This window comes from Furipterus horrens, unplaced genomic scaffold (genome assembly GCF_987537825.1).
Source record: "Furipterus horrens unplaced genomic scaffold, mFurHor1.1.pri manual_scaffold_12, whole genome shotgun sequence".
NCBI lineage: Eukaryota > Metazoa > Chordata > Mammalia > Chiroptera > Furipteridae > Furipterus > Furipterus horrens.
Genome location: NW_028327182.1, coordinates 71,057,549 through 71,069,338, shown reverse-complemented (window position 1 = coordinate 71,069,338; position 11,790 = coordinate 71,057,549). Strand labels below are relative to the sequence as shown.

General features: G+C 36.2%; 1 non-coding gene across 1 annotated transcript; it reads left to right on the top strand.

The window, feature by feature from the left end:
• The first annotated feature begins 2,790 nt into the window (after positions 1-2,790).
• On the top strand, positions 2,791-2,897 carry LOC149996341 (U6 spliceosomal RNA). The gene has a single exon (XR_016507579.1). It is a non-coding gene; the product is annotated as a U6 spliceosomal RNA (small nuclear RNA).
• The last annotated feature ends 8,893 nt before the right edge of the window (positions 2,898-11,790 follow it).

The window sequence follows — 11,790 nt, the reverse complement described above, 5'->3', positions numbered from 1 at the left end:
AAATAAGGCAATTTCAAAGTAGAGCTATTAAAAACAATATTCTTTGATCACAGTACAATAAAACTAGAAATTATTAATAGAAACAAAAAGAAAAAGTCCTACTTACCACCCAGAAATTTAGGAAACATTTTATTAGACAACTTTTGCATAAAAAGGATGTATAAATAAAACTATAGAATTTTTGAAAAATAATTTTAATTAAAACCCTATGTATAAAAATCTATGGATTATGTTTAAGGAGCAGAGCACTAAACACCTGATTGGTAAAATAAAAGATAAAATTAAAAAAATTACTCACCTCTAAAAACTAGAGAAAAGATGGACTTCCAGTCAAGATGGAGGTGTAGACAGACACACTGCATCTCCCTCCACAACTAAGAAGGAATACAACTACCTCAGAACTAGAAACAACCAGAAGTTCCAGAAAATCAAACTGCATGGAAATCCAGCAAACGAAGATATAAAGAAGAAATACTCATCCAGACAGGTAAAAGGGGCAGAGCCAGGGTGGAGAGGACACTGGTGATAAAGATGCTCACAGGCTTGACAGATATGTTTGAGTATAGCAGATGCATAAGAGAAGAAGTGAAGGGTATGCTAAGTGAAATGAAGAAAAATCCACACAAAACCAATGGTGAAGGGAAGGAAACCGGGGTTCAAATAAATGATTTGGAACATAAGGAAGAAAAAAACAGTCAACCAGGATAGAATGAGGAAACAAGAACTGAAAAAAATGAGGAGAGGCTTAGGAACCTCTGGGACAACTTTAAACATGCCAACATCCGAACCATAGGGGTGCCAGAAGGAGAAAAGGAAGAGGAAGAAACTGAAAGCTTAATGGAAAAAATAATGAAGGAAAACTTCTCAAATTTTGTGAAGGAAATAGACATACAAGTCCAGGAAGCACAGAGAGTCCCAAACAAGCTAGACTCAAAAAAGACCACAACAAGACACATCATAATTAAAATGCCAAGGTTTAAAGATAAAGAGAGAATTTTTAAAAATATTTTAATCATTTTATTTATTTGTTTTCAGAGAGAGAGAGGAAAGGAGAAAGAGAGGGAGAGAAACATCAATGTGTGGTTGCCTCTCACGTGCCCCCAACTGGGGACCTGGTGTGCAACCTAAGCATGCGCCCTAACTGGGAATCAAACTAGCGACACTTGGTTCACAGGCTGATGCTCAATCCACTGAGCCACAGCAGCCAGGGCTTAAAGAGAGAATCTTAAAGGCTGCAACAGAAAAGCAGAGAGTTACCTACACAGGGGTGCCTATAAGACTATCAGTTGATTTCTCAAAAGGAACTTTGTAGGCAAGAAGGGGCTGGCAAGAAGTATTCAAGATGTTGAAAAGCAAGGACTTACAACCAAGATTACTCTATCTAGCAAAGCTATCATTTAGGATGGAAGGGCAGATAAAGTGCTTCCAGACAAGATAAAGCTGAAGAAATTCATCATCACCAAGCTATCATTATGTGAAACATCAAAGGGTCTTACTTAAGAAAAAGAAGATCAAAATTATGAACATTAAAATGACAACAAACTTACAACTATCAACAACTGATTCTAAAAAAATAAAAACAAAACCCATCTAAGGAAACCAAAATAGGAACAGCATCATAGGTATGGGGATCATGTGGAGGGTTTTCAGCTGGGAGGGGGAAGGGGGAGAAATGGGGAAATGGTGCAGGAAATAAGCTAAGCATAATTGTTTGGTACAAAATAGACAGGGGGAAGTTATGAATAATATAGGAAAAGTTGAAGCCAAAGAACTTATATACACAGCCTATGGACATAAACTAAGGGGGGTGGGATTGATGAAGGGAAGGGGGGGTACTGGACAGAGGGGAGTAAAGGGAAAATAATTGGGATTACAGTAGCAATATAATCAATAAAATATACTTAAAAGAAAAAAAAGAGAGAAAGTTCCAAGGAAGTACCCCAAGGGAAAAACACCGGGATGAGATGGGTTCACAGCGCATTTCTCACAAATCTAAAATACCAGATGGTTCCAACACTATAAAAATTTTCTAAAAGAATCAAATAGAAGGAAAGAAATGAATTCTATATTATAAAGCAGGTATAACATGGAAACTTCAACCTGATGAAGATTGTACAAAAAACTACAGACTAATGTGACTTTTGTATTTGGCTGCAAAAATACTAAATAAAATGTTAACAAGCAGAATTCATACCATTTTAAGAAAAACATCAATATGACCAAGTGGTGAAAGGAAGGTTGCTTCGATATTGGAAAATCCTGATACATCATATTAGTAGATCTAAGAAAAAATAACAATTCTCTCCAAAGATGATAAAAAAGACTTTGACAAAGTGTAAAAGAATTTATGGATATTTTCTTTACATCTGAAAAGACATATATCTCTGTGCCACAGCCAGAATCTTACTTATTGGATAAACACTAGAGGTATTTCTGCTAAAATCACCAGCAAGGCAATGATGCTCTTTAACTCTATTATTAAATATTATCCTAGATGTATTAGCCATTGCAATTAGATTATAAACATTTATGAGGTGTGTAAACATTGGTAAAGAAAAATAAAATTCTACTTACAGATAATAATATAGTACATCTGAAAAACCCTATAGAATCAATGATAAACACAAGTCAAGCAATAAAAGAATTTTATAAGACAGCGGAATAAAATATTAATGTATAGAAATTAGTAGCATTCATATACACAAATAAAAACTAGATAAAATACATAATAATGGAGACAATCTCATTTGTAATAGCAACAAAAAAGATTTAATACTCAGAAATAAATTTGTGCTCACTTCAGCAGCACATATACTGAAACTGGAATAATAGAGAGAAAATTAGCATGACCCCTGCACAAGGATGACACAAAAATGCATGAAGCATTCCATATTTTATTTTTGTTCAGCAGAAGAAAATATCAACAAGATGGAAAGGGAATCAACCATATGGGAAAACATATTTGCCAATGATACCTCAGACAAGGGATTGATCTCCAAAATATATAAAGAATTTACATGTCTCAACACCAAGAAGACAGACAGCCTAATTAAAAAACGGGCAAAGAATCTGAACAAACACTTCTCCAAGGAGGACATACAGAGGGCTCATAGGCATATGAAAGAATGCTCAACATCACTAGCCATCAGAGAGATGCAAATAAAAACCACAATGAGATATCACTTTATACCAGTCAGAATGGCCATCATCAACAAATCAACAAACAATAAGTGCTGGCGAGGATGTGGAGAAATGGAAACCTTACTGCACTGTTGGTGGGAATGCAGACTGGTGCAGCCACTATGGAAGACAGTATTGAATTTCCTCAAAAAACTAAAAGTGAAACTGCCTTTTGAACCAATGATTTTACTGCTAGGATTATATCTGAAGAATCCTGAAACCCCAATTCAGAAGAACTTATGCACCCCTATGTTCATAGCAGCGCTGTTTACAATAGCCAAGTGCTGGAAACAGTCTAAGTGCCCATCTGTAGATGACTGGATTAAGAAACTATGATACATTTACACAATGGAATATTATGCAGCAGAAAGAAGAAAGGAACTCCAACCATTTGCAACAACGTGATGGAACTAGAGAGCATTATGCTTAGCGAAATAAGCCAGGCAATGAAAGAAAAATACCATATGATATCACCTGATACAGGAGACTAATGAATAACACAAAGAAATGAACAAAATTAAACAAGGAAAAGAATAACAGTTATCAAAGGAGGGGAGGAGGGAGAGAAGGGGGGTAAGTAGGGGAAGGGTTTAGTAAAGGAACTAGTATAAATAACCCATGGACACGGACAATAGGGTGGGGAATGACTATGGGAGAAGGAGTGGGCTGGGTGGGGGCAGCAATGGGGGGAAAATGGGACAACTGTAATGAAAAACAATAAAGATAAATTTAAAAAAGAGAAATAAACTTAACATGAAATATACAACAAGGAAAAAGTTTTAATTATCCTCAAAGACGTGATAGTAGAGTTGAACAAATGGAAAGATGTCAACTCTTCTTGGAAAGAACAAGTCAACATCATGAAGACACCCATTCTTCCTAAGTTATTTTAGAAATGTAATGCAATACCAATAAAAATACAAGTTAAAAAACAGAACTTAGACATGCTGACAAAAAAAAAATGCAGGAACAATCAGGAAAACACTGAAAAAGAAAAACAAAAAGTGTTTCTAGTCTCCCTGTTTAAAATACACTTGAAGTAAAACGAAGTGGGGCTGGTACAGTAATAGTCAAACAGGGCAGTTGGGTAAGATGCACACCCCAGAAGAGATATCCATACATATGAACATTTAGTATAAAATAAGTGTGGTATTGCATAATATGGTGGCAAAAATGGACTTTTTAAACAAACAGTACTGGATTTAGTGGATAGCCATGTGTAAAAATATAAAAATTAGAAACACACCTGCCCCATACCCTAAGATAACTCCAAATAGATGAGGGATCTAAGTGTTACAGAACAGATGAAATCATGTAAGCAGTAAGGGAAACAGCAAAATACCCTTAGTGGCAGTCTAGGGAAACTTCGTAGCAATAGAAGGTGGATAGTTTCGACTACACAAAAACTGAACTTTTTTTGCATGAAAAAAATCAGAAACTTAGTCAAAAGACAACTGACAAACTAAAAAAATATTTTTCATATATATATATATATAACTCAGACAAAGGTATAACATACTTAAAATATAAAGAGCTCTTACATTGAGGACAAAAGACCAAAAACCTAGTGGAAAAATGAGATGTTATGAACAGAACATTCCCAAAAAATGATATAGAAAAGAACATTAAAAAATGAACAAAAATGATATAAAAAGCCATTAAACATATGAGATAGTCATACTCTCTCATAATTACAGAATTGCAAATGAAAACAATCCTGCAAGCCCTCTCCTTATACATAAGATTTGTTGAAAGTTTACCAGTATGACAGCATGCTTTGGGGGTGGGGAGGCTGCGGGGAGACAGACTCTCACTCCCTCTATCTCCCCACTTCCTGTGGAGTGGAGGCAGGGATAAATACCAATTCACATTTACAATTATTGAAAATCCTGTCCTCTCTGCTGAGAGAGAAATGTGACTCACCATAATTCTCAGGACCACTGACTTGGTAACTATCTTTAACACTGGATTCTTTGACAAAAAACATGGAAAAAAAGAAAAGGAGACACATATTCTTGATTTCATACTTATGAACATTTTGACCCACACTTTATTTTAAAAGGTTAAGTTTAAACATTAATATTGTTTTTGATTTTTATTGAAAAATGTGTTTTGGAAAATTATGTAAATATAAAGTTAGGTGCCACATAACTGTTAAAATTACATATATATTCACTCATTTTGACCCAGCCATCCTAATTCTAAGAATTTACACTGGAGGTTCATCAATGATAAGAAAATACATATACACCAGGGTCAAACCCATGGGCAGGGTCGCGGGCTGGCTGTCCCTTGGCCCTGACAGAGGCAGGAAGTCTGCCTAGGCTGGTGAAGCACCTGTGCTCTCTAGCCACGCTCTCCAGCCAGGCTCTCCACCCTCCGTCAGGACCTGTCTCCGTCTACATCTGTCTGGCCCGTCTGTCCTCCCCACTAAGCTCTAAACTCAGGCAGGGGAATTATTGGGTTGCATTTACCATTATTGAGAATTTTGTCCTCACTGCCAAGAGAAAATTGTGAATTATCTGACAGTTCATGATAACCCTTAGAACCAACTTGATAATTCTCATCAGTGCCGGCATCTTTGAAGAAGAATGTGGGGGAAAAAAAATGAAGACACGTTTTCTTGATTATGCACATAAACATTTTAGTCCATACTTTATTTTAAAACGTTAGGGTGGAATGCTAATAGACTTTTCAAGTTCCATTGGAGATGTGCACTGGGAAGTTAATATATAAACAGAGTCGGGCATCATCTGACTGCCTTGCACCCAGCAGTTTGGGTCTTGGCAGATGTTGGGTGAGCTATCCAAGGACTTGGAATTTACATCTGGATACAAAATTTAAAAAAAAAAAAATGCTGAACTTCCCTGCCGCATTATGCATTTTCATGCACTGCGTGTAGGTTTTTGGTACCCGGCACTCTTCTTAGCAAATATCAACCAAACACATTCTATCTTGGTTCTCAGTGCGCTACTTTATTTATGCACATTTTGAATAACATGAGGCTGCATTTTGGAAAACACATTCTTTGCTTTTATTCACTACTAGCAGTGTATGTAGCACTGGGAATGTCCCTTTTCAGAACTTAGTTTGATCCTGTCGAATGGGGTCATGGTCTCTGTCCTACTCTCTTAGAGCTTAGATGAGAGTCACATGTGTTGTTTATGGAAAGTTTCTATTTTCCTGTGCCCCATGTTTCTACAGCAGCTGAATCCACTTGCTTGCACATGCACCCCAGAGACCACTCCAAAATGAAGGGAACTTTTCTCTGCCATTCTATGTTTGACCTCTCCAGTCTCGGGCAGATTATAGAAATGGTTTGGGATAATTGCTTTGTTCACATCTCTATGTAATTTTGCCCCAGAAGTAGCTGGCCTTGAGTGCTAAAATGATGGACTTGTGCACTTAATACCATAGACCTCTAGGAATACATGCAATTATAGGGTTAAAACTGTATACTTGCTTTTTTCCTTGAATGTTGTTGATAGTATTGCTGTTGTTCTATGTGTTCCAGACCTGGATGATTTATTTGGATTCAGTATCTCTTGTACTATAATTTCATCTTGGGAAAAGCACATAAGGTTATGTTAAAGCCAGTGTTGAAGGACCCACACACCCTATTGCTCTTCATGGGCCTAACACAGTCCCTGAATGCAGTGACTAGAAACAGGACCTTAGGGACTCCAGGGACATGAAAGTTGGTTATTTAAAGAACTTTGTCTGGGGTGGGGAGACCACTATCTTCCTAAGTAATTTCTGGAAACCTGAGACCATTCAGATTCCTTGGACAATAAACATTGAGCCCCAAAACTATGAGGCTGAAAACCTGGCATCAGGTGTCAGCATAATTCTTTTTGCCCCTGCTGTCATTCTGTCCCCTCTGAGACTTTCCCCAAGTTGTCCCCATGTAGGCACTAACATAGTGCCTGATTTCTACATCATGTGTCATTGTTTTTTCTTCTTCTTTACATCCTCCTGACTTCTCCTAGAAGATCATAAAATAAGAGACCAGGGCTTTGTGTAAACCAGAGCTGAATCACATTCTGGTTCTGCTTTTACCACAATGTGGCCTTAGACATGTTTCTCTCTGATCTTCAGTTTTCTCTTCTGTAAAACGGGGTCTGTCTTTCATTGGGCTTTTTATGAGGTTCAAATGAAGTAGTGAATATAGGAAACATACTCCTGAATTGTGGTGGAGGTTAAATGAGTAAATGGCCGGTGTGATTCCCCCACATTTCAGCAACACAAGAGTCACACTTTTAGTTTTTACCTGTTGAGTATGATGTTAGCAATGGGTTTGTCATATATGGCCTTTATTTTGTTGAGGTATGTTCCCTATATTCCCACTTTGCTGAGAGTATTTATTATAAGTGAATGCTGAATTTTGCCAAATGTTTTTCCTGCAACTATTGATTTGATATCATGATTTTTATCCTTCATTTTATGTGGTATAGAAGTTTAATTGATTTGTGGGTATTTAACTCATCTTGCATCCCCGGAGTAAATCTCACTTGATCTTTTTAATGTATTGCTAAATTTGGTTTGCTAATATTTTGTTGAAAAATTTTGCATCTATGTTCATCAGGGATATTGGCCTATAATTTTCTTTTATTGTAATGTCTTTGTCTGGTTTTGAAATGAGGATAAGAGTGGCCTCATAAAGTGAGAGCTTTCCCTCCTCTTGAATAAGGATAGATGTTCATTGTTCTTTGAATGGTTGGTAGAATTCACCCTTGAAGCTGTCCAGTCAAGGGCTTTTGTTTTTTTTTGGGTGTTTTTTTCATTACTGATTTGATTTTGTTGGTAGTAATCTGTTCAAATTTTCTATTTCTTCTTTTTTAGTCTTGTTTCTAGGAATTTATCCATTTCTTTTAGATTATCCAATTTGTTGGCATAGGATTATTCATAGTAGTTTCTTTTTAGTCCTTTGTATTTTTCTGTGATATCAGTTACAACTTCTTTTCTTTTATTTCTGATTTTATTTATTTGGATACTCTCCCTTTTTTCTGATGAGTCTGGTTGAGGGTTTATCAATTTTGTTTATCTTTTCAAAGAAGCAGCTCTTGGTTTCATTGATCTTGTGTATTGTTTTTTAAGACTCTATTTCATTTATTTCCACTCTGATCTTTATTATTTTCTTACTTCTTCTCACTTTGGGTTTTGTTTGTTGTTCTTTTTTCTAGTTCCTTTAGGTTTAAGGTTGAACTGCTAATTTAAGATTTTTCATGTTTCTTGAGGTAGGTATGTCTTGCTGTGAATTTCCCTCTTAGGACTGCTTTTACTGCATTCCATAGTTTATGGGTCATTGTGTTTTCACTTTCATTTGTCTCAAAGTATCTTTGATTTCTTTCTTGATATCATTGTTAACCCATTCATTGTTTAGTGACATGTTATTAACCCCCCATGTTTTTTTTCAGTTTTTTTCTTGCAATTAATTTCTAGTTTCATACCATTACGATAGAGAAGATGCTCAATCTGATTTCAGTCTTCTTAAATTTGTGTCCTAACATGTAATCTATCCTGGAAAAATTTTCATGTGCACTTGAAAAAAAATGTACATTCTGCTGCTTTGGGTGAAATACTCTAAAAATATCAATTAAATCCTTCTGCTCTAATTATCATTTAAGGCCACTGTTTCCTTGTTAATTTTTTGCCTAGAAAATCTATTCATTGATGTCAGTGGGATGTTAAAATCCCCTATTATGACTGTATTATTGTTGATCTCTCCCTTTATGTCCATCAATATTTGCTTTATATATTTAGGTGTACCTATGTTGTATATATAAATGTTTACAAGAGTTATATCCTTTTGTTTAATTGAGTCCCTTATTATTATGTAATGTCTTTCTTTGTTTATTACTATACCTTTTGTTTTAAAGTCTGTTTTGTCCAATATAAGTATTGCTACATCAGCTTTATTTTCATTTTCATGTGCATGAAATATCTTTTTCCATCCCCTTATTTTCAGTCTATGTGTATCACTTTCTCTGAGTTAGGTCTCTTGTAGACAACATATATATGGGTCTTGTTTTTTTATCCATTCAGTTACCATATTTCTTTTGAGTAGAGTATTTAATCCATTTGTCTTTAAAGTGATTACTTAGAGGTACATAGTTATTGCCATTTTATTATTCATATTTATGTTCCTTTTCCCCTTCTTCTTAAATAAGACCCCTTAACATTTACTGTAATACTGATTTCATGGTGATGAACATCTTTAGCTTTTTATTTTCTGGGAAGCTCTTTATCTATCCTTCAACTTTAAATGACAGCCTTGCTCAATAGAGTAGTCCTGGCTATAGGTCCTTGTTTTTCATCACTTTGGCTATTTCATGCCAATCCCTTCTGTCCTGAAAAGTTTCTGTTGAGAAATAAGCTGACAGTTTTATGGGCGTTCCCTTGCAGGTAACTAACTTATTTTTCTCTTACTGCTTTTAAGATTCTCTCTTTGTTTTTTTTAATTTTATTTTTTGGTTTTTCAATTACAGTTGTCCCATTTTCCCCCCATTGCTCCTCCCTCCCAGCCCATCCCCTCTCCCACAATCATATCCCTCCCCATTGTCCATGTCCATGAGTCACTCATACACGTTCCCTGACCGGACCCTTCCCTTACTTATCCCCCTTCTCTCCCTCCCCCCTCCCCGCTACTGACTACTATTCTAGTCTTTGCCTGTTTAGTTCGTTTGTTTGTGTTGCTCTTTAGTTTCCTGTATTAGGTGATATCATATGGTATTTTGCTTTCTTTGCCTGGCTTATTTCACTAAGCATAATTCTCTCTAGTTCCATCCATGTTGTCGCAAATGGCAGGAGTTCCTTCTTTCTTTCTGCTGCATAGTATTCCATTGTGTAAATGTACCACAGTTTTTTGATCCACTCATCTACAGATGGGCACTTAGGCTGTTTCCAGCACTTAGCTATTGTAAACAAGGCTGCTATGAACATAGGGGTGCATAGGTTTTTTTGAATTAGTGTTTTAGGATTTTTCGGGTATAATCCTAGCAGTGGAATTGCTGTTTCAAAAGGCAGTTCCACTTTTAGTTTTTTGAGGTAATTCCATACTGTTTTCCATAGTGGCTGCACCAGTCTGAATTCCCACCAACAGTGCAGCAGGGTTCCTGTTTCTCCACATCCTCGCCAGCATTTGTTGTTTGTTGATTTGTTGATGATGGCCATTCTGACAGGTGTAAAGTGGTATCTCATTGTGGTTTTATGTGCATCTCCCTGATGGCTAATGATGTTGAGCATTTTTTCATGTGCCTATGGACCTTCTGTATGTCCTATTCGGAGAAGTGTTTGTTCAGGTCCTTTGCCCATTTTTTAATTGGGTTGTTTGTTTTCTTGGTGTTGAGTTGTATAAGCTCTTTATATATTTTGGAGATCAGTCCCCTGTCTGTGATATCATTGGCAAATGTTTTCCCATATGGTTGGTTTCCTTTTCATCTTGCTGATGTTTTCTTTTGCTGAGCAGAAACTTTTTAGTTTGATGTAGTCCCATTTGTTTATTTTTTCCTTTATTTCTCTTGCCTTAGGAGATGTATTCGTGAAGATATTGTTATGTAGGATATCTGAAATTTTCCTGCCTATGTTTTCCTCTAGGACTTTTATGGTGTCACGGCTTACATTTAAGTCTTTAATCCATCTTGAGTTTATTCTTGTGTGTGGTGTAAGTTGGTGGTCTAGTTTCATTTTTTTGCACGTCCCTGTCCAGTTCGCCCAGCATCATTTGTTAAAGAGGCTCTTCTCACTCCATTTTATGTTCCTTCCTCCTTTATCAAAGATTAGTTGACCATAGAGGCCTGGATTTATTTCTGGGCTTTCAATTCTGTTCCACTGATCTATATGTCTGTTCTTAGGCCAGTACCAGACTGTTTTGATCACAGTGGCTTTGTAGTATTGTTTGATGTCTGGTATCATGATTCCTCCCGCTGTGTTCTTCTGTCTCAAGATTGCTTTTGCTATTTGGGGTCTTTTTTGGTTCCATATGAATTTTTGGAGGATTTGTTCTAGTCAGTGAAATATGTGATTGGTATTTTAATAGGGATTGCATTGAATCTGTAAATTGCTTTGGGTAGTATGGCCATTTTGATGATGTTGATTCTTCCCATCCAAGAACATGGTATTTGCTTCCATTTATTTGTATCTTCCTTAATTTCTTTCTTCAATGTTGCATAATTTTCAGTGTACAGGTCTTTTATCTCTTTGGTTAAGTTTATTCCTAGGTACTTTATTTTTCTTGTTGCTATAGTAAATGGTGTTTTCTTTTTTGTTTCTGTCTCTGATATTTTATTGTTGGTGTACAGAAATGCCTTAGATTTCTGTATATTTATTTTGTACCCTGCTATTTTGCCAAATTCACTTATTATATTGAGTAGTCTTTTAGTGGAGTTCATAGGGTTTTCTAGGTATACTATCATGTCATCTGCAAATAGTGATAGTTTTACTTCTTCTTTCCCAATTTGGATGCCTTTTATTTCTTTGTCTTGTCTGATTGCTGTGGCTAGGACTTCCAACCCTATGTTGAATAGAAGTGGGGAGAGTGGACAGCCTTGTCTAGTTCCTGATTTCAGGGGGAATGCTTTCAGTTTTTGTCCATTGAGTATGATGTTGGCT